At 43.1% G+C, this 27,453-nt stretch overlaps 1 protein-coding gene and 1 pseudogene across 1 annotated transcript in view; one reads left to right on the forward strand and one right to left on the reverse strand.

Annotated features, from left to right (window-relative positions):
* Positions 1-27,453, forward strand: part of PRKCH (protein kinase C eta) — a 235,508-nt gene that overhangs the window by 31,425 nt on the left and 176,630 nt on the right. The gene's annotated exons all lie outside the window — the stretch shown is intronic.
* On the reverse strand, positions 16,135-16,249 carry LOC123584738 (annotated as a pseudogene).

A 27,453-nucleotide genomic window follows, 5' to 3' on the forward strand; every position in this document is an offset into this window, starting at 1 on the left:
CTGGGAAGATAACCGACGTTTGTGTAGCACTTTGTCTGTTGTCTTTTGAGTTCACTCCTATTTGCGAGAGTTCACTCTCCCTCCTCCCTCTCCCGTCAGGGCTGAGGATGAGACTGTAGCCCATCCAAAGGCCACCCGTCAGCCCCTGGGCCCCCAGAAAACACCAGCACATGCATTTGCCAGGCTGCTTTGTACACAGTGTAAAAACAGAGAGAAGGGAACTGACAGATATTTAGATCTATGGGCTTTCATAGAAAGTAATTTATTTGGTCAGAGTTTATGCCTCATCTTCAGGTTCCATACTCCTCGAGAGACTAAGAACATCTCATTGCCTTTTGGAGCCCTACCTGAAACAGACTAGAAAGTGCGGTAGGGTCTCTCTCCTCACTTCTCATCAGAGTCTCCTGCTTCTCCAAGACACTAAAGAATGTCCTCTCTCCCCTGTGTCTGTGTCTACTGGGGAAGCTCAACAGTCTGCATGACTACGCTTTCCCCAGTGTCCTGGGGAGGAGGGGAGGGGGATATTGTTACTGCTCCTTTGTGGGGTCGAGGTGTCCACTCTGCTGACCGTGTAAAAGCCCTTCTCTTAGCTTAGACCCTCATGTAACTTCAAAGTAACCTCGCTGACTTCCATCTTACAATACTCGGAGATCAGTCCCCTGGTGTCTGGGGGTGGGATTGTACAGGTTATTCTCCAGCTTTCCCTGTAAGAGCCAGTCTGTTCCAGGCAACCACAGCTGTGGAAGTGGGTAGATTCTGGAAATGGGTGGGCTTTGGTGAAGCACCGCTTTGCTTTGTGTATTAGGACCCCAGGGCACATGAGCACACTACATGTGTTTTTAACTTCTCAGTCAATTTATAGAATTGAAGCAGTCCTCAGGACATGGCAGAGGTTTCGTGATACTCTGTTGAAAAGCTTTCATTTTCCCCCACAGGATTGACTGGGCTGTAGCTCCGGGTGTCTTGAGAGAAGGCTGCATTACTGTAATTTATTTCCACAGTCTTTGTGAGGTGGGGGTTCCTTTGAAGGGCCGCAGGATTCTGGAAGTATATGTTTATAAACTTTATTCTCACAGATGGTGCTTCTAGCAAAGGGTTGGCCAAGTTGCGTCCGTCCCACTTGCTGCTGTAAGCGTGACGGGGAGGGGGGTAGACATGGTGGTTGGGGCCTGTGTGGCGGAGGAGAGGGAAAGGCCTGCTGATATTCTGTAGATTCACTCTTTTTTCTTCTGCTCTTCTGTATGGTGAATTCCAGGATTTGGATATATATGCACATTTTAGGTTTGCTTTATGTAAACGAAAGCGTACTTGCTTGTTGGGAGGGACACATTTGAATGAGCCAAGTGGTTTTGGGGGCACAGCGAGGGGTGGGGAGATTCTGGAGGAGACTTGTCCGGTGTTGGTGGTTTCCCAGCTGGTGGAATAGCGTCAGTGTTCTTCGATAATGGGGTTAGCTCTGTGGGGCCCAAAAAGGCAAATCAAGGTTAGTAAAGAAAATGACATGCTCGTGGCCTATGGTGGCTTGATTTGAGAGAAAGCAACCTAAATGTGAACATCCAGCTTGAATTCTTAGTAATTGGGGATGGCTTCCCATACCTGTCTCTGTTTAGTGACAAAACTATAAAAGCACAAGCTGCTGAGTTTGCACGGCTACTGTTCACGGTGGTGGACGAACAGACTTCTGTATTAGCAGCTTGCGCTAACCCCGGGAGCAGTCTGCGCGTCTGCACGGAGAAAGCTGCTCCCACGGTTTTCATAGCTAATCGTGCCCTCACCTTTTGGGGTACGGAGTCTCAGAGCAGCGGCAGTGAGTGTGGTAGGAGCGCGGAAGTAGGACCCTGGGGCTCCGGTGGCAGGTGGCCCGCTACATGGCAGCAGGAATGTAAGGGAGTCATCACCTCTGTCTACCCCAGGTTAGCTTTCTAACAGAAAAATGAGGCTGTTGTCCCGAAGAGCCTTTCTGGCTCTGAATTCTGTGATACCTGTTGTTTGTAGACTTCCTCCCTAACCATTCCTGTGGGTCTCCTTTTGAATTACTTACCCTTTCCTTAAAGTCAGGGTTCCCCTCATTCTTCCTGTCCTACTACTCCTCACATGTGTCCAGAGGGCTGTTAAAGAGCACAGTGAATTGATGTGCAGAGATATCTCTGATGTATTATCACGTTGGAAAATCTAATTACAGAGAAGTATTTATGGTATATGGTCTGCTTCTGAAATAGTGTTAATGATAGTAATATTTGTACGAGTGTAGGGTTTTGTTTTTGTTTTTGTTTTTTTTCAGAGAGTGTGTGTGTTAGGGAGGGAGGCATACCATAAGAGACTCTTAAAAACTGAGAATAAATTGAGGGTTGATGGGGGGGGTGGGAGGGAGGGGAAAGTGGGTGATGGGCATGGAGGAGGGCACCTGTTGGGATGAGCACTGGATGTGGTATGGAAACAAATTCGACAATAAATTTCATAGTAAAAAATAAATAAAGAAAATTAGCATGGCAATAATAAGAAAAAAGAGAGAGGGTTTGTGTGTGTGCGAGGGTCAGAGGGAAAGGGAGAGAATCTTTTATTTTTTAATTTTTTTTTACATTTATTTATTTTTGAGAGACAGAGAGCACAACTGGGGCAGAGGCAGAGAGAGAGGGAGACACAGAATCCAAAGCAGGCTCCAGGCTCCAAGCTGTCAGCACAGAGCCCGATGCAGGGTTTGAACCCACAAACTGTGAGATCATGACCTGAGCCAAAACCAAGAGTCAGATGCTTAACTGACTGAGCCTGAGCGCTTAACTAGGCGCTCCCCAGAAACACACTTGATTCCAATAGTTCAAGTAAGGGATGTAGACTTGGGGGTGCCTGGGTGACTCAGTTGGTTAAGCATCTGACTCTTGGTTTCGGCTCAGGTCATGGTCTCATGGTTCGTGAGTTTGAGCCCCACGTTGGGCTCTGTATTGAGCGAGGAGGGAGCCCGCTTGGGACTTTTTCTCTCCCTCTTGCTCTCTCTCTCTTTCTCTCAAAAATAAATAAAATAAATTTAAATAAAAGTGTGTTTCTGAATTCAGGATTTTTCAATCTTTCATAAGGCCATGTGTCATCTATTAAATAATGGCTCTACTAAGGGGGTTGGATGGCACCCTGTGATCAAAAACATTAATGCTCTGCAGCGACACATGAATATTCACACTAAGTGGGATATGTAAAGGTTACAAATGACATTATGTATGTTCAAATCAGATTTTGACAACAAACGTTATCAAAGTGTTTTGGGTTTTGGAGTTTTGTTTTGTTTTGTTTTAGTTTATTTATTTTGAGAGTGAGAGAGAGAGAGAGAGAGAGAGAGAGAATCCCAAACAGGCTCAGCACTGCCAGCACAGAGTCCAACGTGAGGCTTGAACCCATGAACTGTAGGATTAGGACCTAAGCCAAAATCTAGAGTGGACACTTAACCAACTGAATCACCCAGGTGCCCCGGGTTTTGGAGCTTTTTGAATAATAGGACAGTAGATAAGGGATTGTGGACCTGCATAGCCAAACCCTTAGCAGTAGTTTTCTCGGGTGGAGAAGTGGGGTGGAGTTATAGAGGACTTTCATTATCTAAATTGTGTTTTTTCCAGTGAGCATGTATAATTTATTATCAGAAAAATTAGAGATACACATAAAACATAGGTAGAAACACACTTCACAAATCTATAGCAGTGTTTTTGTTAGGACATTAAGATTTAAATGATTTTTCTTAGTTTTTCAAACTTATGAAGTGGTCTATTTTACATACACTTGATTCCTTTCCTAGATAAGGGTGTTATAAAGAAATATGTGATACTTAAAATGCCAGTGGTGAACAATAAATCCATTGGGGTCCCGTGTGGGGAACCAGGAGCCGCTTCTTCCTTGCTGATTTGTACATACAGCACATTATACTGACCTATAAAATAATAAAAATCATATGGAAGAAGCCAATGATGATAGCAAAAATATAATGTATGGGAAGAGACTTTATAGAAACATAAGGCCTTATGGAAATGTAAGGTGTTACTAAGGTAACACTGTAATTCTTTGGGGACCGGCATGGATGGAGTTGGTGGGAATGAGCTTTGTCTGAAAATTGACTGGAAGAATTCCTTCAAAATAGAAGGAATTTGCAGTTTTATATACGGAATGTAAATTGGATGGTTGCTAGTTGATTAATTTTATTAGTTGATATGTGAGGACCTGTATTATTCTTAATTTCCACATGTTTTCATATTTCTAAAGAAAATACACTTATTATCTTTTCCCACTTAAGTGCATAATTAGTTTTGTATGTTGTCCCATACAACTATAATATGCATACTATTTCAGTCACTTCTTCACATAATTTTTTTTTTTTTGTTCTGCTATTATTTTTTGTTCCAGATAACACCTCTCTATGCCGGTAGTTCTTCCTCTTCTTTTTTTCTTTTTTTCTGTGTGTACGGGTTGTGTTCCTGGGAGAGATTTTCTGAATGCTGTAAGATCTTGAAGTTTATCCCATAAATGTTTATTGAGCGCCTACTATTTGTGAGGCTCTGGAGATACAAGATGAATTTTTAGGACCTCTGCACAAGCTGTGTCCATGTCCCAGAACTCTCAACCCATTACTTAGTTAATTCTCCATTTAAATTCCACTTCACCAAGAGGCCTTTTATGAGTCCCCCAAAGCAATTTAGGTTTTTTGTACTTTTCTCTCTCATATAATGACATTTGTGAGTACACAGTCATTCTGGGACGACTTGTTCGATTTCTGTCTTCCTCATTAGACTATAAACTCTGAGACAGGTCTCAGGTTTGATTTGTTCCCCCTGGGGGCCTCTATACTTACTACTATATACCTGGCATAAACTAGGTACCCAAATATCTCTAACAAATGAATGTTTGAATAAATGGATTAAATGAACAAATATTTGAATGTTTCCTTCTTTGAAGAACATTAGAACCTGTTCTTAGATTATTAGAGAGGAACGATAGATTGGATTGATAATTTCAATGATGTGTAAATGCTTTATACAAAATAAGCTTTCTTCCTCTTTGCAATGAAGTCGCTAGAGAAGGAAGGACTCACTGCCAACATCTTATTCAACGTCTTACAACCTGACATTTTCCCGTACTCTCCAGTACTCTTAACTCATCTTAAGTTCTTTTCTGCTAAAGCTATTGCTTTTCTGTATAAATCCTTTATCTGTCATCGCATTACACACCATTAACATTCACCTGTTGGGCTTATTTTGACATCCTTGTTTTCTTATTTTCATCTTTATTTATTTTTTAAATGTTTATTTTTTGAGAGAGAGAGAAAAAGAATGAGCAGGGAATGCAGAGAGAGAGGGAGACAGAATCCCAACCAGGCTCCATGCTATCAGCACAGAGCCCAATGTGAGGCTCAAACTCACAACCCATGAGATCAGGACCTGAGCCAAAAGCAAGAGTCGTATGCTTAACTGACTGAGCCACCCAGGCACCCCATTTTCATCTTATTTTTAAAAATACGTTTCAGGATGTTTAACTGATCTTATCTGATAGCAATACTTATTTTGGTCTTTATGCTCTTTGAAAAGCTGTTCCTTGAGGGAAAGGATAGTTTGATTTCTAATAGTGTCTAATACAGATTCATGCAGAAGAGGGGTGGTAATAAAGCTTTGGTAGGAATATCCATTTTCTTGTGTACACTTTAATGTATCCCTTGTGTCAAATGGAGGATTCTTTTTTATTAAGGGTGATCATAAAATAAGTATTTAAGTAATGGACTAAAATTTATTTTCTTGCATGTTTACTAAAAACATGCATGGAATAATTTTAAGAGAGGATTTTGGAGACTCATGTTCAAGGTTGAAATCTTTTGACTACTCTTGCTTTGACTTAATTGTTTACTTTCTGGGTGGCTTTTGAATTCAGTTTTTGGGGAATGTTATTATTCAGGACCAACTGTTACTATTGTTATGTCATGATTTTATTTGCTGCCACTTCCGCATTCTAGTTCACCTGAGATCTGGAAGGTCTCCACCAAAACACCCGTATAATCCAGTCTGAATTTAGAAGGTGTCACTGGTGAGTCTCAGGTCCATGAGACTCGAATGAAGTCTTCTATAATCACAGATCTCCTTATGCATGACAGAAACTGGCGGGTGACTCACCGGGGGTGGAAGCCTGGAAAACAGCCTGCCAAGAAGGGTAGTCTTTCTGGTAACACATTGCCACCCTTTTGAAGCATCCAGAGAACCTGAAGAGCAGGAACTGCCAGTCACACTGACTGAAGGCTTGGCATTCTTTCATGGAAAGATGACAACTCATCCAGGGTGAAAGAGGAAGTGGTGGGGGGGGGTGGGGAGGGCATGGAACAGGAGGGTGACCTGACATTTCCATTGTTTTGGAGACTGCTAGCTCTAGTGCAGTGGTTGTTTGGGGGAGGGTAGGCGTTGGAATCTTGTACTTCATTGTTACTCTCCTAAGCAGATGTGCTGTGCCATTTTGCCAAGGAGAACGTGGACTCATCTTATCCTTGTGTTGCTACAGAATCCAGATTGCTTGTGATTCCTACTATTCCCCTCACACTGAGTCCTGGACTCTGCTGATAATTCTAGCATCGTTAGAAAAACTGGGATACTCCTGTGTCAAATTTCCGTGAAATTTGAGAGCCAAAAGACTTTTTATAGGCTGTCTCTGGCTTTGCCATTGCCATGTTTTGAGTGTCAGTTGTTTTTAGTCTCAGTTTATAAGCTTATATAATAAGAGTCAAGCAGTTTAACTGTAGCTGTAGTATTTTTTGATAATTTTTAAAGTGCTGTCTTGGGAGATCTTCGGGGGAGAAGAGTTACTTCTTGGTTCTTTGTCACTGTGGCCAGAACTCACCCAAGAGTAGAATGAGAACCAGTGGTGAGGAGGCTTCCCAGAAAATGGTGGGTCATCTGAACACTAGTCAGTTCCCCCAAGTCAGTGGTGGATCTGAGCTTCTGCCATCTTTGGCTGGCAGGACTCCCTTCTCCAAGCCTGCGCCTGGGCCACCAAGTGGTGCTGGGGACACTCACAGCTGGGCAGGTTGGTGCTGCCCATTTCTTTCCCTTTCTAATGATTATTCCAAGCAGTTACCATTGTCTGGAAGACCTCTCCACCCCCTCACTCAGATGACCTTGCATCTGACTTCATTAATAACTTGAGCTTCCTCGAATGATCACCAATTTCCTGTCCTGATGCCTGCAAACAGTGTGTAGTCAGAGTTAACTTCATCTCCTTTGCTCTGGTTTCTCCCACCCCTCTGGCCTCCTCCTGGACCTTACTGTATCATCACTCGTTGTGCCTTTCTCTTTCTCTAATTTTCAGCTTTCACATCTTTACTGTTTCTCTCCCATTGGCTGTGAAATGTCCTGTGTCTCCCATTTTTGTATTTGTCATACTTCCTAGTGATTGATCTGTTTGTCAGATCCAGTGGACAGTGCTGCGGTCCTTAACATTCTGGATCTCCTTGTTGTGTTCAGTGTGCCTTGTCAGATCTCTTCTCCTAGAGTCTGGCTTCTGGCATGGTCCGTGCCTCTGGTTTTCCCTCTGTTACTCTGTCTTGTATGCCCTTTGTGGGCTTCTCTTCCTGGACTCACACCTTGCTGTTGGAGTTCAGTTCGGGGAGTATTTCCCACAGACTCTGGCTTCAGGACTTCATCTGCTTACTGGCTCTTTGCCACCACCCATGTGTCCAGGACCCCATGTCTCTGCCTTGCACAGCAGGGCGGTGTATAGCCATCTGTTGGTTGTCGTGTGTATATCTGAAAGGCTTCTTAAAGTTACAGGGGCTGCACCCACCGCTTTTCCTCCTAAACCTCCCCTTTCTCCTGTCCTTTGAGACGATTGCATGATGGTGAAGTTTTGGGCTCTGGAATCAGACACATCTGGATTTGAATTGCAACTCTGCCCCTTCCTTGATGTTTGGTCTTGAACAGGTTATTTAATTCCCAAACCTCAGTGTCTTCCTTTTAAAAATGGGGGTGGGGCGCCTGGGTGGCTCAGTCGGTTGAGCGTCCGACTTCTGCTCAGGTCATGATCTCACAGCTCTTGAGTTAGAGCCGCGCGTCAGGCTCTGTGCTGACAGCTCAGAGCCTGGAACCTGCTTCGGATTCTGTGTCTCCCTCTCCCTCTGCCCCTAACCCACTCACATTCTGTCTCTGTCTCTCTCAAAAATGAATAAACATTAAAAAAAATTTAAAAAAAGGGGGGGATAAAAACAGGATCTATCTCAGAAGGTTCCTCTGAGGCCATCCCTAGTATGTCTGTATGGTGCCCGGCTCAGAATACGAGTGTGATAAATACTAGCTGTTACTGGTAGTGGTCTCTTCATTGCCCTCATCACTGAGTCACCCTGTTTAGCTCCTGGATCCAGCCAGTCACCTGGTGTGGCTGATTTCTTTTTCTTTTTCTTTTTTTTAAGTTTTTAAAAAATGTTTTTATTTATTTTTGAGACAGAGAGAGACAGAGCATGAGCAGGGGGAAGGGCAGAGAGAGGGAGACACAGAATCTGAAGCAGGCTCCAGGTTCTGAGCTGTCAGCACAGAGCCCAACACGGGGCTCGAACTCAGGAGCTGTGAGATCATGACCTGAGCCGAAGTCGGACACTCAACCGACTGAGCCACCCAGGCGCCCCAGGTGTGGCTGATTTCTAATTACTGTTTATTTGCTATTTCTGGGAATTTTGGCGTTTCCTCTTGTCTTGATTCTCACTACTAATGTCTGCGTGCAGGCTCATATTGTTGCTTTCCAATATAAAATCCTAGTCTCCTGCCTTTTATCCCTGCAAATTCTGTAAGCTACCAAATGGCCTCTCTCTAACAGGACCTTTCCCCAGGCTGAAGCCCTCTGGCGACTCCCATTTTGTGCAGATCAAAGACCAAGCTCCTTAATGTGGTATACTTGGCCTTGCCCTGGCCTTTGCTGGCATTGTAGCCTCTTTTCTCACCACCCTCTTCCTCTAACTTTATTCTTGAGCAACACCGTCTTGCTATGTTCCCTGTGTCTACCATGCCATTTAGGCTGTGTCTTGTTTTTATTATCCACATTGCTTGGAATGTTTTCTTCCCTGCCTTTGCCTTACTAACTCCTCCTCATGCTGAGGACTCAGCTCAGGTGTTACCTCCTCCAAGAAGCCTTCCCTGACCCTCCCAAATTGGTTAGGTAACCTTCCATAGAGTCCTGTCTTCTCTGTGCTCATCATATACTTCCATGCTAGATCATGATCTATTTATGTGGTTTCCTTCCAACCGAAGTCCTGAAGGGCAGAAACTATGTGTCACTCAACTTTATATTTTTTGCGCCTGGCTTGATGCTTGACATGTAGTAGTCTCATGAAATGTTTGCTAAATGAATGACTGAATTCAAGAACGAGCGAACCTCCCGATGACCTTGGTTTCCTGTTTGTGTGGACGGCAGTGTTCTGGGGCAGGGCTGGGTATCAGCAGTTCACATCATAGCTGGGTGGCCACACCTGAGGTAGACACCCTAATATTCCTTCCTCTGAGTCCCTAGCCCTAGATCCTGGAGTGAGGCTATCAACTAAGGAGTGTCAGAGCCTGAAAGTTATTCTTGTGAAGAATGAAAGAAAATATATCACATTATTTGGGTTAATTCTAATTTTTTTTTTTTTCCTCATAGAGCACTTTAATGTTTTAAAACCTATGGTAACGTTAATACTTTCTATTTGCATGAGCACTTCCCTGTTGGGAGACACGGCAGGTGTGAAGTTTTCTGAGTAGTGTCACACCACAGTGGACCTACTTTCCATCAATATGGAGATAGAGAACGTGTATACTTTGAGACAGAGCTTCTTTAGAGATGTAGACTGATCTATTTGAGAGACTGCCTGTTTCCTAATCTTTTATTTTAAAAAGATCATGGCCAAACACTAAAAAGCCTAGATCATTTAGAACTGTGCTGCCTGACACGCAGACCGAAATTCAGATCCTCAGTCACATTAGCCATATTTCAAGTCTGAATAGCCACATATGGCCAGTGCCTACCATATTGGATACCTCAGATATAGAACATTCCTATCATTGCAGAAAACTCTGTTTTTGAGTGTAGGAGTCTTGATGGACAATATCAAAGCCACTTTCCCACAGAGGGAGTTTTATAGAGCTGTGAAATAAGAATTTTTACCGGGAACATCATAGAATTGCTGTATCATTTTATATAGTGGATGTAGCATTACATCATCTTATCATTTGAGCATGTCTCTATATTCAGGAACAACAACATTCAGACACCAAATAACGTTATATTGCCTATCTGAAAGTGTTTTCTGATACAACACAAAAGGGAAAAGAAAGAACACAGGTTGAGTAAATTGAATTATTTTTCTTGCTTCACATTATCAGAATAACTCAGAGGCTAAAATGTATCCTGGAACTAAATATTTACATTTCTTTTTTTTTTTTTTAATGTTTATTTATTTTTGAGAGAGACAGAGGCAGAATGCGAGTGGGTCAGGGCAGAGAGAGAGGGAGGCACATAGTCTGAAGGAGGCTCCAGGCTCCGAGCTGTCAGCACAGAGCCTGACGCGGGGCTTGAACTCAAGAGCTGTGAGATCATGACCTGAGCCGAAGTCGATCACTCAACTGGGGTGCCACCTAGGCACCCCAAATATTTACATTTCTTGAAGAAAGTCTTAAGCCATGTGTGTGTGTGTGTGTGTATTTGGATGACAGAGAAATAAGAGATCCGTACCCTTGGATAATATAAAAATACTTTTGGGGTGCCTGGGTGGCGCAGTCAGTTAAGCGTCGGACTTCAGCCAGGTCGCGATCTCACGGTCCGTGGGTTCGAGCCCCGCGTCGGGCTCTGGGCTGATGGCTCAGAGCCTGGAGCCTGTTTCCGATTCTGTGTCTCCCTCTCTCTCTGCCCCTCCCCCGTTCATGCTCTGTCTCTCTCTGTCCCAAAAATAAAATAAACGTTGAAAAAAAAATTAAAAAAAAAATAAAAAATAAAATAAAATAAATACTTTTAAAAATGAAATCAAAACAAAGGACAAGATTTCCTTTTATTTTGCTGCCCAGTTGCCTTATCCACTTGGCTTCCAGTGGCCTGAAGAATTCAAGGAGCATAGGTTTAGTGCAACTGGAATCGTGGTAGGAAACTCTAACTATCTTGTATACCATGGAACTCACTAGAATATTTCTTTGTGGAACAGGGTCACTGTAGACCAAACACCTTGGATATCAGTACTGTAGAGGGATTGGAGGGATAGGAGCCCTCATTCAGAAAGAACAAGAACGACAGACCTGTGCAGCTCACTCACATGATTGCAGCTCACAGAGAAGTGTGGTGTGAGTCATTCCATGATGAAAGACCCCAGGAGACCATAGGTGACTCCCATCTGCTTGGCTCTTGAAGCTCCATTCAGAGGTTGTAGCAGGTGTGATCTTTTTTGGATTAAGAAATTCTCTTTTGTTTCATACCCACAATGTCTTTCCCTACTCTGTTCAGCACAGTGCCTGGAGAAGTTCTTAGGTTTAACTTTTTTTTTTCTTTTTTTGAGAGAAAGACAAGAGATGTGAGCTTGAGGGTGAAGGGGATTGAATCCCCCTACTTTTACCTTTCTGTGCCTTTTTCCTCTTGAGGTACTTCATTACTGAGGAAAAGAATAGAGGGTCTGTAAGTTGGAGTACAGTATGGAAACGTTTATAAGAGATGAAAAGCTAAGGGTGCTTGTTCTAGATGATAATTACAATGGTTGTTCTTGTGTAGAGGAAGTGGGTTCCTGACCAACGTGAAACCTTTCAGGAACAAGTGAAACAGAATTCCAGAGAGTCAATTATTTGTGAACTTTGTTTGTCGGTTTTCTAAAACTTTCAGCTCTGTCTCCTTTAATGCCAGTGAGGCTTATTTTATACCCTGGATGTCCTCTTTTGAGAAGAGGCCGTACAACTGAGTGTTCTGAACTTGGGCTTTGGAGTAGACAGAGTGGAGATGGAAACCCATGGTCACCACTTGGACATGTTTTTAAGCTTTCTGAACCTTAGTTTTACAACCTGTAAAATGGGAATAGCGATGCTTACCCCCACAGGCAAGAGAAGGACATTTCCATGTGTGGAATAAGAAACTAAGTCAAGGTGACTCATTTTCTGAAGGACCTTTAAAAATTATTAAACATGCTATATTCCTTGATTACTTATATGATTACATCTGGTCACATATTTAAGTTTTACCACACATATGCACTTAGTGTTATAAAAGCATAAACAGAAAGGACTCTTTTTTTTTTTTTTTTTTAATTTTTTTTCAACATTTATTTATTTTTGGGACAGAGAGAGACAGAGCATGAACGGGGGAGGGGCAGAGAGAGAGGGAGACACAGAATCTGAAACAGGCTCCAGGCTCTGAGCCATCAGCCCAGAGCCCGACGCGGGGCTCGAACTCCCGGACCGCGAGATCGTGACCTGGCTGAAGTCGGACGCTTAACCGACTGCGCCACCCAGGCGCCCCAGAAAGGACTCTTGATGAAATCAGTGACATAGTTTCAGAATCTGTGTTACTTTAGGGCATTAATCTGAAAATAAAATTGAAGGTGATCAAAAGGATGTGTTTTAATAGCAAGTTGCTTCTTGAGACTTCTGTATTTATTTAAAAGAAAACAAAGGGGTCAAGGGAAATGAGGAAACTAGAATATTCAAAGGATATTCATTTAGAAAAACAATAAAAACCCTTGATGATTTACACTTTTTGCTGTTTGGAGTAGTATCATTGTTTACTGATTTCAGTCCAGCCTAAGCAGAATAATGAATCCAACTTCTCTTCCACAGAGGTTTTGAGGACAGACTGCTCAGTTTTGACTGATCACATACATTATTACAGATTTGTAAAAGTCAGGTTTCATGTGACTCTGACACAGAGGAGGTGGAGTAATCAAGTGTTCCTCCCTAGAACACTATGTAGTGCTCATCACAGGAGGAAATGAAGTTCCCTTTTCCTTAATGCTTGGGCTGCTTATTCCCGAAGGTGTGTATTCTGTTGAAGCCACAGCAAATGCTGATGATCCTCTTTGTATCTGATAATGGGCTAATCCCTAAGGGTACAAAGATGGATAAAGTATGGCCCCAGTCTCGTGGTTGCCTGTCATGTTAAGGAGGATGTGGATGTGAGTACAGGTGATGTCAATATCAAATCATGAGTGCCATGACAGGTTGCTAAAACGGGCTCTTACTGCATGTGAGAAGGAGGTCAAGATCAGGCTTGCTTCCTGGAGAAGTCACCTGCACTGAGTCTTGAATGAGGAGTAAGACTTATTTGATGAATGGACAAGAGGGAAAGAAAAGGATTGTAGGCTAAGGGAATAGCCTACAATGTTAAAGCGTTAAACAGCTATGTACGCTTGTAAGTTCAGGCGTTTCAGTATTGATCAAGTATAAAGCATGGGGTGGGAGTCAAGGGCTGTAAGGGGTTTGGTGTAGTTGGGGGCCAGCCCACAAACATTCAGATATATACTATGCGAGGGCTTAGACTCTATGCTTTAGCTGATGGGGAACCATTGAAAAACCCCATTACAATGGGGTGTAAATGGTCAGATTTGCATTTTGGATGGGTTGTCATGGCAGCATGGTGGACCATAGATTTGCAGTTGGATGGCAGGAAGCTCTCATGGTAGGCCAGATAAAGGATCAGACATGCAAGAAAGGAGTGAAAGTCAGAGCTGGAGAGAAGATAGGTTTGAGAAGTGCCCAAGATGCGAAGTCTATATGATTTTGATCAATTGGCTAGGGGAAATGGATGAGATGGAAGGGACTAGAATGTCTCCTAAAGTTCTGGTGTCATTATGGATCTAGGGAATGTAGGAGGAATAATTGACATTGGGCTAAGGTGATATATTGATTTTTCACGTGTCCACCAGCCAACTGAATGTGAGTCTGAAGCTCTGGGAGGGTGGGTGACTGGAGATATGTATCTGTACAGAGGTGGTAGGTAAAACAGTATGAGTAGTTTGATGCCCAAGGAGAACACAGATGAAGGATGGAGTCCCAGGGAAGATCAGTCAAAAATGGAGGGATCGGTGAAAGAAGGCCTTCGTAGAGAAATCTCAGAAGGATGGTTCTGAAGGTGGACTCTGTGGTTGTTATGGAAGCTGGGAGGGGAGACCTAGCAAACCCTAGGCCACCATAAGCATTTGATGAGATAGCGGGCAAAGTAAAATGGGATTGAGAGCTTGAAAAAATGGAGATTATTTGGAATATTCCAGTCACTGAAGGACATGGCAGAGGAGCTGATCAAGAAAAAGTGAAAGAAAAGTGAAGAGGTGCTGAGACCCAGCCAAGATTAGAAACTGAATTTACAGGGGCCCCAGTGTACATGGCTCCCGGCACTGTATGCCGGAGCAGAGGCAACAGATCGTGAGATTGGTCCAGGGTGGATTTTCTCTAATCAGATGTGGCTGAAAAGCAAGGTGTGAGGATGTTGCAGGGAGCAGTTGATAAGAGTTGGGAATGAAATGTGGCCAGGAGGGGCCTAAGAGGCTGGAAGGAAACAGTTCATGGTTTGGGGAAGGCTCTGTAGTGTGAAAGACAGGTGTAGTGGGAGAAGGGCAGGGAGCTGCAGGGTGGTGTGGAGTTCAGGACAGAGCAGTTCCAGGGTGTGGGTGTGGGAGTGGGTGGCAGAAGTGGCCTGATGGTGAAGGCCAGCTGAGTGGAGGAAGGCCAAATTGGGTAGAAAAAAGGACTTTGGTTCCACTTGGAGAAATTTGTAAGATTCACCCTGAATTACGAGACAATGTGTAGAATAAAAAATTGTATTTGGATGTTTATGAGCACGAAAGATAGAAGAGTGTCCTAAATATTTTGAGCAGCCTTCCTAGATGCAGGGGGCATCTCATCTGAGTATCTCTGAAGACTTCTGTTGGGATTGTCTTGTCATTTATTTATGGTGTGGAAAAAATGCTGAGTTTATGTCTCTTTAAGGAGTAAAATAGGGAGAAAGCTTTGACAATGGATGTGATTTATGGTGCTACTTTATATATTTATACTTTTCAAAGTTATTTCATTGATTGCTATTTAGTTTGGTGTTTCTGCATGACCTATTAAAAGTTAATTTCTCTTTCTGTAGAGGGAGGGAACACATAACTCACATATTTCATTGGGTAAGAGAATGAATTATTAACAAAAAGAACTGAACGCTCTAAAGTAAATTTGAGTATTTTCCAGTGCTAAGGAAGGCAATAGATTGAGGCCGAATTATATGCACTTCTGTGCAATCCTATCTGAAGTTTTATTTTCAACTTTATGTATTTCTGTGTTTAATTTTTTTTAAGCTTCAGGCATCTGTGTCTTCTGAGATTTGAAAAAATCCAAACAAATCACATTACCATGTATTTTCTGGAGTCCTACTGTGTGCTGGGTTGGTGTGAGGACAGAAAGACACATTAAGACTTAATTCTGGCCCCAAAGGACTTCACATTCAGTCAAAGAAACAAGACATAAACACAGGAAGAGTTAGATAATTATGCAGGATTTAAATAGCATGGCATTACATGACTAATAGATGCATTGTTCAGGCTGCAATTCCTACAGGAGTTCAGAAGAAAGGTCATTTCCGGCTGTGACGGTAAGGGAAGGGTGTAATGACTAAAGAAATGAAGGGAAAGAAAAAAAGGGTTAAGTCAAAAGACTGAAATTTGAGGGACACCTGGGTGGCTCAGTCGGTTAAGTGTCTGACTCTTGATTGCAGCTCAGGTCACAATCTCATGGTCACAGCCCTGAGTGGGGCCCGACACTGTGTGTGGAGCCTGCTTGAGTCTCTCTCTGCCCTTCCCCCTGCTCTCTGCCCCTCTGTCTCTCAAAAAACAAAACAAAACAAAAAAAAAAAAAAAAAAAAAGAAAGAAAGAAAGAAAGAAAGACTGAAACTTGGGAATTACTAAAGCCTTGTTCTGCAACTTCTCTACCTTTTGTCTCAATTTCCCAATCTGAAGAGGTAATGACGATGTGCTGCCTCCAGACCGTCAGAAGGTGAGATTGTGAGGGCAGAGCTCCTTGCAAATAAGCCCTGTTTTTTCCATAGTGTGTAGGAGGTGCAAACTACACACCTTGGGAAGGTATGTGAAGTTTTAGGTTACTAGGGTGTCTTTTCTGTTGTTGAAATTTACCAAGTAAGATGAAAAGAATTAGTATATTGCCAAAAGTTTGGCCTTTTTTTTTCCTAGTAAGGAAAGACTCCTAAAACTCTGAAGACATTTTAAACTGATAAGAACAGATACTACACTTGATCTTAGCCAAAAGGCCGAGAAGCGATCTGAAGACATTTTAAACAAACTACTAGACAAATTCCTACTTTGGTAAAATGGTTTCCATGTTTATTTCTTCATTTCTTTGGGGAAAAAAAAATGATTCCTAAGGAAGCAAAACAGGAGAGGAGCCAGATCCGAGTTAGGAGAAAAATAGCATGTAATTCACCAGTTCACCTGGCATCCGTGAGGAAGTGCAGTGGAGGCTGTAGGTTGGCTGATGGCCACTTCGGGTGAACCCAGCTCGACCTCTGGCATTTTGGGGACTCTGGCCTCAGAGTTCATGGGCATCGTGAATATAAGGACACAGGTGTCGGTCATTTCAACCTTATTGTTAATTGCTTTGGGAATACGGATGGTATTCATTAGGCAAGGGAGCTTGTACCCAGCCAGCTGTGGACCCTTCTTCTATAACCAGCAATCCTTCAGCATCTCTGTATTCTATGTTTATGTGTATTTTTATACTTGCCTCAGTTGCCAAAGGCTCATCAGTGTAATGATGATGAAAATGGAACCCTAGAACTTCAGCCTTAAACCACAGCGTTCTTCTCTGTTGAGAGTGGTGGCTCCTTCTGCTGTGGTCTTTCCTTCTTTCTTTCTTTTTTTTTTTTTTTAATTTTTTTTAATGTTTATTTATTTTTGAGACAGAGAGAGACAGAGCATAAATGGGGGAGGGTCAGAGAGAGGGAGACACAGAATCCGAAGCAGGCTCCAGGCTCTGAGCTGTCAGCACAGAGCCCGACGCAGGGCTCGAACTCACGGACCGTGAGATCATGACCTGAGCCGAGGTCGGACGCTCAACCGACTGAGCCACCCAGGTGCCCCTTTCCTTCTAAAATAATAGCACTAAGAGGCACCAAGCGTGACATGTCTGAAACAAGTATTTGGATGAATAGGGAAACTCTTCTTTTCCTGAATGTATCTACTTTCTCACATACTCCACTGCTCCACCCCTTTACTGCATCTGGAACTGGTGGCCCAAGGGTCATAAGCAGGACTCTTTCCTACTTTGGCAGGTTGGGGATGTAGAGCTAAGAGAAGGCAGAAGGTGTGACAAAGAACAACAGGAAAAGGGGAAAGAGACAGGAAGGTGAAGAAAGCATGCATTACAACCACAGTGACAGAGTAGAGTCAGCTAGTAATTCCCGGTGTCATCTGCCCTACCCCAATCTAAATGTCCATGTCTGACTCAACATCTCCAGAGGACATGCACCCAGGAATACCAACATGAGGTGGTGCGACTCGAATATTGCATGTGTGTGTGTGTATGTGTGTGTTGGAGGTCAGCCCTGATGTAATTGTCACACAGGTCACGATGGGTAAGGTCACGTACAAAAGGTGCGGCATGCCCAAGTTGTCCCTGGGTGCCGCTCTTGTCCTGAGATTTCCCTGTGCTCAGCACCCAGCTTGGTGGCTGGCATGCAGTAGGTGCTCAGTAAATGTCTCCTGGATGACTAATTGGATGAATGAATGTTAACTCTGACCCCGTCAGAGGTTCTATGACTTGGAATCATTCTAGAAAGAATTCCACCCAGAGCAGAATTATGTCCTGCTTTTGACCTTCTTGTAACAACTACAAGTAATGTGTTACCCAGATAGACTATACGCTCCTAACCTGGGGTCGTTGGAGGAGCCTCCAGGTGTCTGAGAGCCTTGTGAAATGGGATTTTCTAGGGAAGGAGCCAGAGGAATCTGTGACCCAACCAGGCAGAGCAGAAGTGCTTTAACCTGGATGAGCCCTCGTGTGTGCATTACAGCACCCCCTAATCCAGCATCTGCTATAGGTTCCTGACATAGCCCACCCTTCGCTCTTCCCTGGCTATTACCAGAATTCTCTGAATTAGTCTTCATTATGAAAAAAAAAAAAAAAAAAAAAAAAAGGAAGAAACCATCTTCTAAGATGATCTTGCCTTCCTTTGATCCTGGGGTGTGTCCTACCTGGGTACAAGGCTTCATGCTAATGTTCCTTGTGCCTAATGGAGATAGGAGGCGGATCCTCCAGAAGGATTTGTAAGGGAAGCCTTTAAAGGCAGGGCTGACTTTATGGAGTCACTGCCCAGCAGACACATGTTATGTTTGTGAAATAACAAAGGAAGGATAACTAGGCCAGAGGTCAGAGGATTTAATGCTGATGTGCCTTTTGGCAACTCATGGAGCTCTCCTGTAGGTATTTTCCTTCCGTAGAACTAGGGCTGGTACTAATTACCTCCTGGCTATGGACCTAACATGGGTTGATAGCTGGAGTGTGCTATGGAGGTTGAAATGTTTTTGCAATTAAACAAAAATTAAAAATACAAAGATATTTGATTATAAATGGTGATTTCTTCCTTCTAAAATAAAGTCATTAAAAATGTTTGCAGCCTTTGAAGGTGATATAGTTGATGGGGGCATCCAAAGCACAGCTGATAATAATTGGTACTTATGGGGAATTGTTTGAAGGGTATTGAACAATGCATGCGTGCATGTAGTCCTCATTCATTTATTCAAAACCCTTGTGTACGTCCGTCTACTATGTGCCAGTCCCTGGGAAACCTACTTTAGCCCACTCTTGTCACCCAATCTGTGTACTTGGCCATAGGGTTTTGGATTTTATAAATCTGCTTTACTCTGACGAACACGACTAGAATTTGCTGTGTAAAATACAGCACTGACTTATGGTTGGGATATTTCCAAGGTTTGTAACCACTTCCGATGTATCCTATGTGAAGACTCCCTTGAAGCAGTGGTTCTGAAACTCCAGCGTGAGCCTGCGTCAGAGTCACCTAGAGGGCTTGTTAATGTGATCACTGGGCCCCACCCCAGAGTTTCTGATTCACTACATTAAGGGTGGGGCTAGACTTTGCATTTCTAAGAAATTCCCTGGTGATACTGATGTTGCTAGTCTGGGGACCACACTTCGAGAAACACTACATTAGGAACATTTTTTTTTTCTTTCTTTTTTTTAGACCTAAGGTCCTTGGAAGGACCTTGGGAGGTCCTTGGAAGTTTCTTCTTGAGAAACTGGTGTAGTTTCATTACAGTTAATGTGAATCATGTTTGTGAGGCAGGTTCCCTTTCTGCTTTGCTTTAGAAATTCAGATTCAAATTCGCAGCTCAACTTTGATAAGAGTTAAATTTACATTTGAACTTGGCCCTTGGTCTTGATCTCCTATTTCATTTTCCCCATTCTGATTTTTTTTTTATTTTAACCTGTTTCCATCTTGCAGTTTTATTATATAACTTCTGGTAAATGGACTCTGTTGTGGAATATAGTATATATTGATAAATATAATTGCAGTCATTGTTCTTTTCTTGGGCATTTGGCTTTCAAATCAACTCCAAAGTCCTACGTTTTAAGTGTTTAATGCATTGGCTCTGGGAGTAGTTTCTCCAGAAGGCTCAGATTATTGATAGCGACTAACCAGTGCAGTGCATGAAAAAGAAAAACATTTGATAAGAAGATGACAAAGTTCTCAGTAAAAAACATATTTTTTTTATATAAAACAACTGGTGCATAGATAATATGATACAATATGTATGCAGAAAATTATATTTTTTAATGAGTTGCTCATAAGCAAATTACACAGTTACTTAGGTGGTTGGGTGGACAGAGTAGGATGGAGTAATGAGAACAGTGAAGGAAGAATAATTATAGTGGTTGCCAGAGTTGAGTGGGCATTGGAGTCCATCGCCGGAGGAGCTGGTTAAATTGGCTGCTGTTTACTGGGCCTGGGCTGGGGGCCCGTATTTGTGTGGAAGTACAGCGGGAGACTCCGGCTTCAGGGGGCAGGGACCTGGAGAAGTTCTTACAGCTCTTACTCCCTCGGCATTGAGCAGAAAAATGAAAAGTGGGGCTGAACCCCTCCTCTGAGTCCATCCATTTTTTAGATGAGGCGTTCCTGTTCAGATTTTTTCTACAACTCTTGGTGAAATCAGATAGTGTAATGGGCATGATGTCATTTGCATTACACAGCCTCAACTTAAAAAAAAAATACTCATTATGTTAGATGGTAGTTGGAAGCCGTTTGTAGCTGATTTCTCCTCTCTCTCCCCCCTTTCTTTTCTTTGTCCCTCTCTCCCTCACTTTGTCTTTTTTTTTTTCTACTTTTAGCTTAAGGGAAGACCCCCTATTAACAACTTGTCTAAGAGCAAGTAGAGAAAGGAATTTTTCTAAAATAAAACAAGTCTTGGGGTTCTCACTGTGGGCCTTCTCCAGAAGTGTGGGGTAACAGAACACCGCAGCATGAAAGCTGGCTGAGGTTCAATGTGCTAACACCACGCCAGATGGGGCAGGTTAGGAACGGGACATCTCAGCCTTCATATGGTAATGTTACATACACAGTCTAAAAAGGTCAGGTGTTCTTTAGCACAGCTGTCTCTGGCTTTCTTTTCATCCCTTTGGTGACAGAATCAAATTTATCAACCATAATATTGTTACTAATTCAGACTTTAATTTCTCTAAAAGTTACCTAGATTTAGCCCTCAGTGGAGGCAGTTTTTTTTTTTTAATTTTTTTTAACGTTTATTTATTTTTGAGACAGAGAGAGACAGAGCATGAACGGGGGAGGGGCAGAGAGAGAGGGAGACACAGAACCAGAAGCAGGCTCCAGGCTCTGAGCCATCAGCTCAGAGCCCAACGCGGGGCTGGAACTCACGGACTGTGAGATCGTGACCTGAGCTGAAGTCAGACGCTTAACTGACTGAGCCACCCAGGCGCCCCAGGCAGTTTTTATTTAAAAGACATTTTTCTTAAATAGACATTTTATTTTATTTTATTTTATTTTATTTTATTTTCAACGTTTATTTATTTTTGGGACAGAGAGAGACAGAGCATGAACGGGGGAGGGTCAGAGAGAGAGGGAGACACAGAATCGGAAACAGGCTCCAGGCTCTGAGCCATCAGCCCAGAGCCCGACGCGGGGCTCGAACTCACGGACCGCGAGATCGTGACCTGGCTGAAGTCGGCCGCTTAACCGACTGCGCCACCCAGGCGCCCCTTAAATAGACATTTTAAAATAATTGCAGATTTCCAAAAAAATTGGAAAGCTAGTACAGAGAATTCCCATACACCCCACACCCAGTTTCCTCTGTTATTACTATCTTACATTAGCATGATACATTTGTCACAGCTAATGAACCAATAATGATGTATTATTCCTAAACTCTATAGGTTAATCAGGTTTCATCAGTTTTTACCCAATGTGCCCTTTCTGTGTGAGGATTCCATCCAGGATACTACATTCCATAGTAAAACCTTGGATTGTGCATAACTTTTTCTGCGAGGGTTCCGTGAGTCGAGCAAACAGTTCTAATAAATTTTAACTTGATAAACGAGCGATGTCTTGCAAAACGAGTAGTACGTGATGCCAAACGTCACATGATCACAACTGCGCCAATGGTTCTTGAAATTCATTTTGATACACAGGTGCTTTGGATTAGAAGCATGTTTCCAGAACAAATTATGCTCACAAACCAAGGTTTTACTGTATTTTATTGTCATTATTCCTTAGTCTCCTTGAGACTGTCAGTTTCTTAGACATTCTTTGTTTTTGGTGAGCTTAAAAGCTTGAGGAATACAAGTCAGGTAGAATATCCTTCAATTTGGGTTTGCCTAATATTTCTCTGTGGTTAGACAGGGCTTATGGAAAGCTTTTGCAGAGGAAGACCACAGAATTAAAGTGCCGTATTTCATTACGTCACATCAATTACATCGCTACACATTACATACAGGAATACTATCAACATGATTTAATCCTGTGGATGTGGACCTTGATCACGTGGCTGAGCTAATGTTTGTAAGGTTTCTCCCCTGCACTTACTCCTTTTCCTCCGTTTCTGCACTGTACTCTTTGGAAGGAAGTCACTATGCAGAGCTCACACTTAAGGTGTGATAAGTTATGGCCCACCTCCAGGAGGGGGGCAGTATGTACATACATTATTTGATAATTTTCTGCATTGGAGACTTGCCCCTTCTCCCAATGTATGTATGTATGTATGTATGTATGTATGTATGTATGTATGTATTCAGTCATTTATTTAGTTCCCTGTGGACTTATGAATATTTATACTTCAGGTTATATACAATTCTACATTATTTTTTTGCTCAAACTCTTCCAGTTTTGGTTTTTGGGAACTCTTTCAGCGGCCCCTTTATCCTTTTGTGAAATACCTCCATCGTTGTGGGTTTTTTTTTTAAGACTTTCTTTTTTTTTTTTAATTTTTAAATGTGTATTTTTGAGAGAGAGAGAGAGAGACAGAGTACAAGTTGGGGAGGGGCAGACACACACACACACACACACACACACACACACACACACACACACACAGAATCCAAAGCAGGCTCCAGGCTCTGAGCTGTCAGCACAGAGCCTGATGTGGGGCTCAAGCTCACAAATGGTGAGATCATGACCTGAGCCTAATTCAGACGCTCAACTGACTGGGCCACGCAGGTGCCCCTTAATGCTTTCTTACTCTTGCTGGCACTACCTGGTGTTCCAGGCTCATTGTATATATTCCTTAATGCATCCCTGGAATCAGCCATTTTTTCAAGGAACCCTGGTTCCTTTTATCAGAGAATGGAATTAGAAACCAAGTTCTGGAAGCTGCGTGTGCATGTTGCTCATTGGGTGCAGGGCGTTCCAGCTGACAGGTCAAGGAAATGGATTTATGTGTCCTAACTTTTATGTATACACATGCCTGTATTTCTGTGTATATCCATATGTAGCTGTATTAGCAAACATGAGTTCATATGGATGTCTCCAACTCCAATGCAGTACTACATGGGTGATTTTGGCCTTTCTCCCCTTGTCTGCAGACTCCCATGCAACAGTGAGAAGCTCCCTCCCACCACCCTCCATCCATCCATTGCTCACACGTATAGCGGTGTCAGAACGGTCAGCTGGGATCATTCCCACTGCTCAACTTTAGCTACAGTTAAGTGCCTCCTTTTGCCTAGAGTCTTCACTCCCAGAGTTACTTAGCTCAGCACCTTTTCCCCTACTCCGTTCGGTGAGGTGATTTCATACATTTTAATATGGTTGATTCTCATGTTGTGGTCTGCATTCCATCCTGGGATCTCTTGACCTCCTAAATGCTTTTTATTTTTTTAACTGCATTCAGGTTCATTGTGCTGTGAAGTTTTAAGGGTTTTGACAAATGCTTCGTGTCCTTATAGTATCATATGGAAGAGTTTTACTGCCCTAAAAAAACCTCCTGCCCTAATGAAGGCATTTTAAAAATGATTTCTTATTTTGAGAGAGAGAGAGAGAGAGAGAGAGAGAGAGAATATCCCAAGCAGGCTCTGTGCTGTCAGCGCAGTCTGTCGCGGGGCTGGATCTCACGATCCAGGAGCTCATGATCTGAGCTGAAGTCAAGAGTCAGATGCCTAACCAACTGAGCCACTCAGGGCACCCTATGAAGGCATTTTTAAGAGTTTGAAAGTGTTGCTAGGTAGAAGAAATAGAATAAATATTAGCAGTTTCTTATAGGACCAGGCGAGGCTGGCAGGGCCTTGTCATTTGCTGCTTTAAAAGAAGGAAGTAGTGTGGGATGGGTTTTCCATTTCCCTGAAAAGCCCCCAGAGAGTCCTGGTTCAGGTGTTTGAGAAGCTCCGATTTAGATCTGGGGTGGGAAGTGGTGGTGGGGGGGGGGGATTCTGTCTCAGGTTTCTCTTCTTACTTCCTAAGCCCATCAATGGCCCAAACTCACCATTTCATTTAATATCCAGTTGAAAGTCCTACCAGCCAGTTGTATCTGAAAGCGGATCTGGTTTTAATTTCACCTGATGTTTAGAAACTGGTCTGCTGTCAGCCTGTCAGCTGGCGGACGCCCTCGTTGGGTTGCAGCTGTGGATGGAAACTAGTTCCTAAAAGCAGACGCTTTAGGAAGAAGTAAGAGAATGGAGTAGGTAAACTTCATGAAACCTTCTTGTGTGGTAAATATTCATTAATCAGGCTTCTCTAAAAGACATAAATGCTGTAGGATTCTCTTTACAGGATGGTGGGAATGGTAGTTGAGGCCCTAAAATCCAAACCTAGGTTAACCTGCCGCCAATGTATTACGTCTTTTCCCTCTGGGTGACTGTGCAGTACGGTGGGGATAATGGTGCTCTGCTTCTCCTTACTCAGAAGGCAGTTGTGAAGATAGATGGCAAAAAAGCACGTGGAACGGCTCAGGGTGCCTCACGTGACTGTGGTGTCTTTCTGCACTCTCTTCTTTCTCTTTTGCTCGTTCTGCTTTCTCCTATCCTCTAAACACGGTGTTGGCCCTTGACCCTTTGCTCTTTCAACTGTACCCTCTGTCCTTGGGATCAACTATCTCGTGGCTCAGTTGTACTTTTGCGTGGGTGACGCTTAAAACTGCCTGGCCCTTTGTTCTACGTTTCAGACCCATCTATCTTTTGGCCAAACATTTCTACCTGAACCTGTCCTTTCAAAATCAAGATGTTTATAAATTAGAGTCATCCACACCCAACTGACCTTCTGGATTCTGTTACTTCTTCCAGGCTGTCTTACGAGCTTCCGATCCTGGAGCCTTTTTGGCTTTTCATCATCTTGAACCCTTAGTCTCCAAGTCACGCTGAGCTCCTTACAGTGTTTTCCTCCTGTTTCCTCCACTGCCAACCTGTATGGTTGGAATAGACCCTTAACTGTGCCCGCTATAACCCAGCCCAGTCTGCTCCCTGCTAGCTTGTCTTCTAGCCTCTCCTTACTATTACTAGTCTCATTTTTTACACTTAAATTTAAACTCAACTTGGCATCCAAACCTTGCATTTCTAGCTTTACCTTCAAAACTCAAACTATATAGTATAACTTAACTAAACTACATGTTCCTTCCTGCCTTTGTGCTGTTCTCTCTGTCCCTATCTTGGCAGGGTAAATTGTAGAGGTGGAACTGAACTTGCAGGGGAAGGTACAGGGATCTGGATGCACTTTAGCTTAGCATGAGGAGGACCTTTCCAACAGAGCTGCTAAAGATGGGATGGGTATCCTGGAAGAAGTCCTTCTGTTACCTCCCAGTTCCCAAGCCTGAGGGCCCTTACCTTCCTCCACCTGTGCAGCGTGTGGCTTCTCTTCTCTTTTCAACGTTTATTTATTTTTGGGACAGAGAGAGACAGAGCATGAACGGGGGAGGGGCAGAGAGAGAGGGAGACACAGAATCGGAAACAGGCTCCAGGCTCTGAGCCATCAGCCCAGAGCCTGACGCGGGGCTCGAACTCACGGACCGCGCGATCGTGACCTGGCTGAAGTCGGACGCTTAACCGACTGCGCCACCCAGGCGCCCCTTCTCTTCTCTTTTGAAGCTGTTTTCTCTCATGTGCCACAACACCGCACCTGGGTGAGGCCACTCACCTCTCAGATTGCATCTCTGGTTCTTCTTTCTTCCATCTCCTAAATGAATTTCCTTTCCTGATTCTCCCTTTCCTGTGCTCTTTCTTGAAAAATTTAGTGGCTCTTAGTGATCAACTTTTGAGAAAGATTCCCAGATAAGAACCCCATCCCTATCTTCATAGTTTGTCCTTATTTCTAACTTCTTGCTAGATGTTTCTATTTGAGTACCTTGTGTCCAAATTTGAACTCATTTCCTTCCTTCTAAAACATGTTCCTTCCCCCTGCGTTCCTTGGTTGGTTGATGGCAACAGAGGTTGGCAGACTTTTCTGTAAAGGGCCAGACAGTAACTATTTTTGACTTTGTGGCCATAAGGTCTCGGTCATAACTACTTACCTCTGCCTTTGTAGCGCAAAAATACCCATAGATAATATGTAAACAAAGATAGGTGTGCTGTGTTTCAATAAAACTTTACTTACAAAAATAAGCAGTGGGCTGAAATTGGCCTGTGGGTCATAGACCCTAGGTTACCCAGCTCCAAAATTCAATATTCCTTTGCCTTTCTACTACTTTTGTTTACTCACTTCAAATTATTTTTAATTTCTGCTGATTCTACCTTTATGAAACTTTTCATATTTCTAGACCATAGTGATTCCCCATTCATTGGTCTAATAGACCAAATGCCCCCTTTACTTGTTACTCTCCATTAATTTGCATAATCAGAAACATCTAGTGATGGCTCTTCGCATGCATAATAAGGTTAAAGTTTTCCCAGTGCAGCAGCTTCTATGGTTTTGCCTCCAACCTTCTCTTAGTCCTCTGAATGGACACTCCTCCATGCACACTGGTCTAGTTTGTATTCCGATATTTGTTCTACCTCTGCTCGTGATGTTCTCTTGACTCACAGTGGCCTCCCCTTCCACTTATTATAACTTGATTGTTCCTTCTCTTGATCTGCATGTGCTTTTAATGTTGTCCTTACCTTTTTGGCTGAGACTGTACTGGGCTGTATTTTATATTTTTCTGGCCTTCCTCGTTCTTCATTTGCAGTTGTTAAGCCGTAGATGGTCGATTGACATGGGTAATGATTAAACTCCATCTCTCCTCCAAATCTGCTCATCCCTTTGGAGTTCTTGTCTCGGTTAATGGCACCAGAGACCACCATTGGCCCTAGAGACTCTGTGGCTACTTCTCTTTCATCTTCCATTACACTTCGGTTACAAGGTTTGGCTGCTTCTCTCTCCCCTGTCTTTCCTCTGTCTGCCTCCTCCTCTCCATTCCCTCTGCTGCTGGCTTAGCTCAAGTCAGTGCCATCCTTCCCTAAGACTGCTGGACTATTCTTTGAATGTTTATGCCCACCACCAGCTTCTTTCTCCTTATAACCCCAACACTCCATAGGTAGGGACCTGTCATATAGATGTGATCCTGTAACATTGCTGACTGAACCCCCTCAGTGGCTCTCCATTGTCCTAGGATAAGGGCTAACTTTCCATTGTGCCATGAGGCAATGATTGATCGAATACCCTTTCCTCTCCAGCGTCGTTCTTGACCTGTTTCATTGACAGAGTCTGCATTCAACCGTATGTAATACCAACAGGTCCTCTATGCATTAGTATATACTTCCTCTTCTGGTCTACCTGGAAAGCTATCTGAATTTCTAGGAAGGGCATAAATGTCCCTTCTGTAGAGCTTTCATTTCTCCTTCCTTCTGGAAGACCAAAAAGAGTACAGGTGTCATAACCATTTGGGAGAGACACTTGGGCTGGAGGTATTTTCTGGTGTCCCTTGAAATTTAGAGTCTTTTCCAGTTGACCTAGAGCCTGAGCAATGGCCATTTAAGTATAAGCGAGTAAAGCATCCTGAATGCTTAAGTATGCTAAATATGTAGTTTTGGCTTATTCCTTGA

Source organism: Leopardus geoffroyi, chromosome B3 (genome assembly GCF_018350155.1).
Source record: "Leopardus geoffroyi isolate Oge1 chromosome B3, O.geoffroyi_Oge1_pat1.0, whole genome shotgun sequence".
In the NCBI taxonomy this organism is placed as follows: Eukaryota; Metazoa; Chordata; class Mammalia; order Carnivora; family Felidae; genus Leopardus; species Leopardus geoffroyi.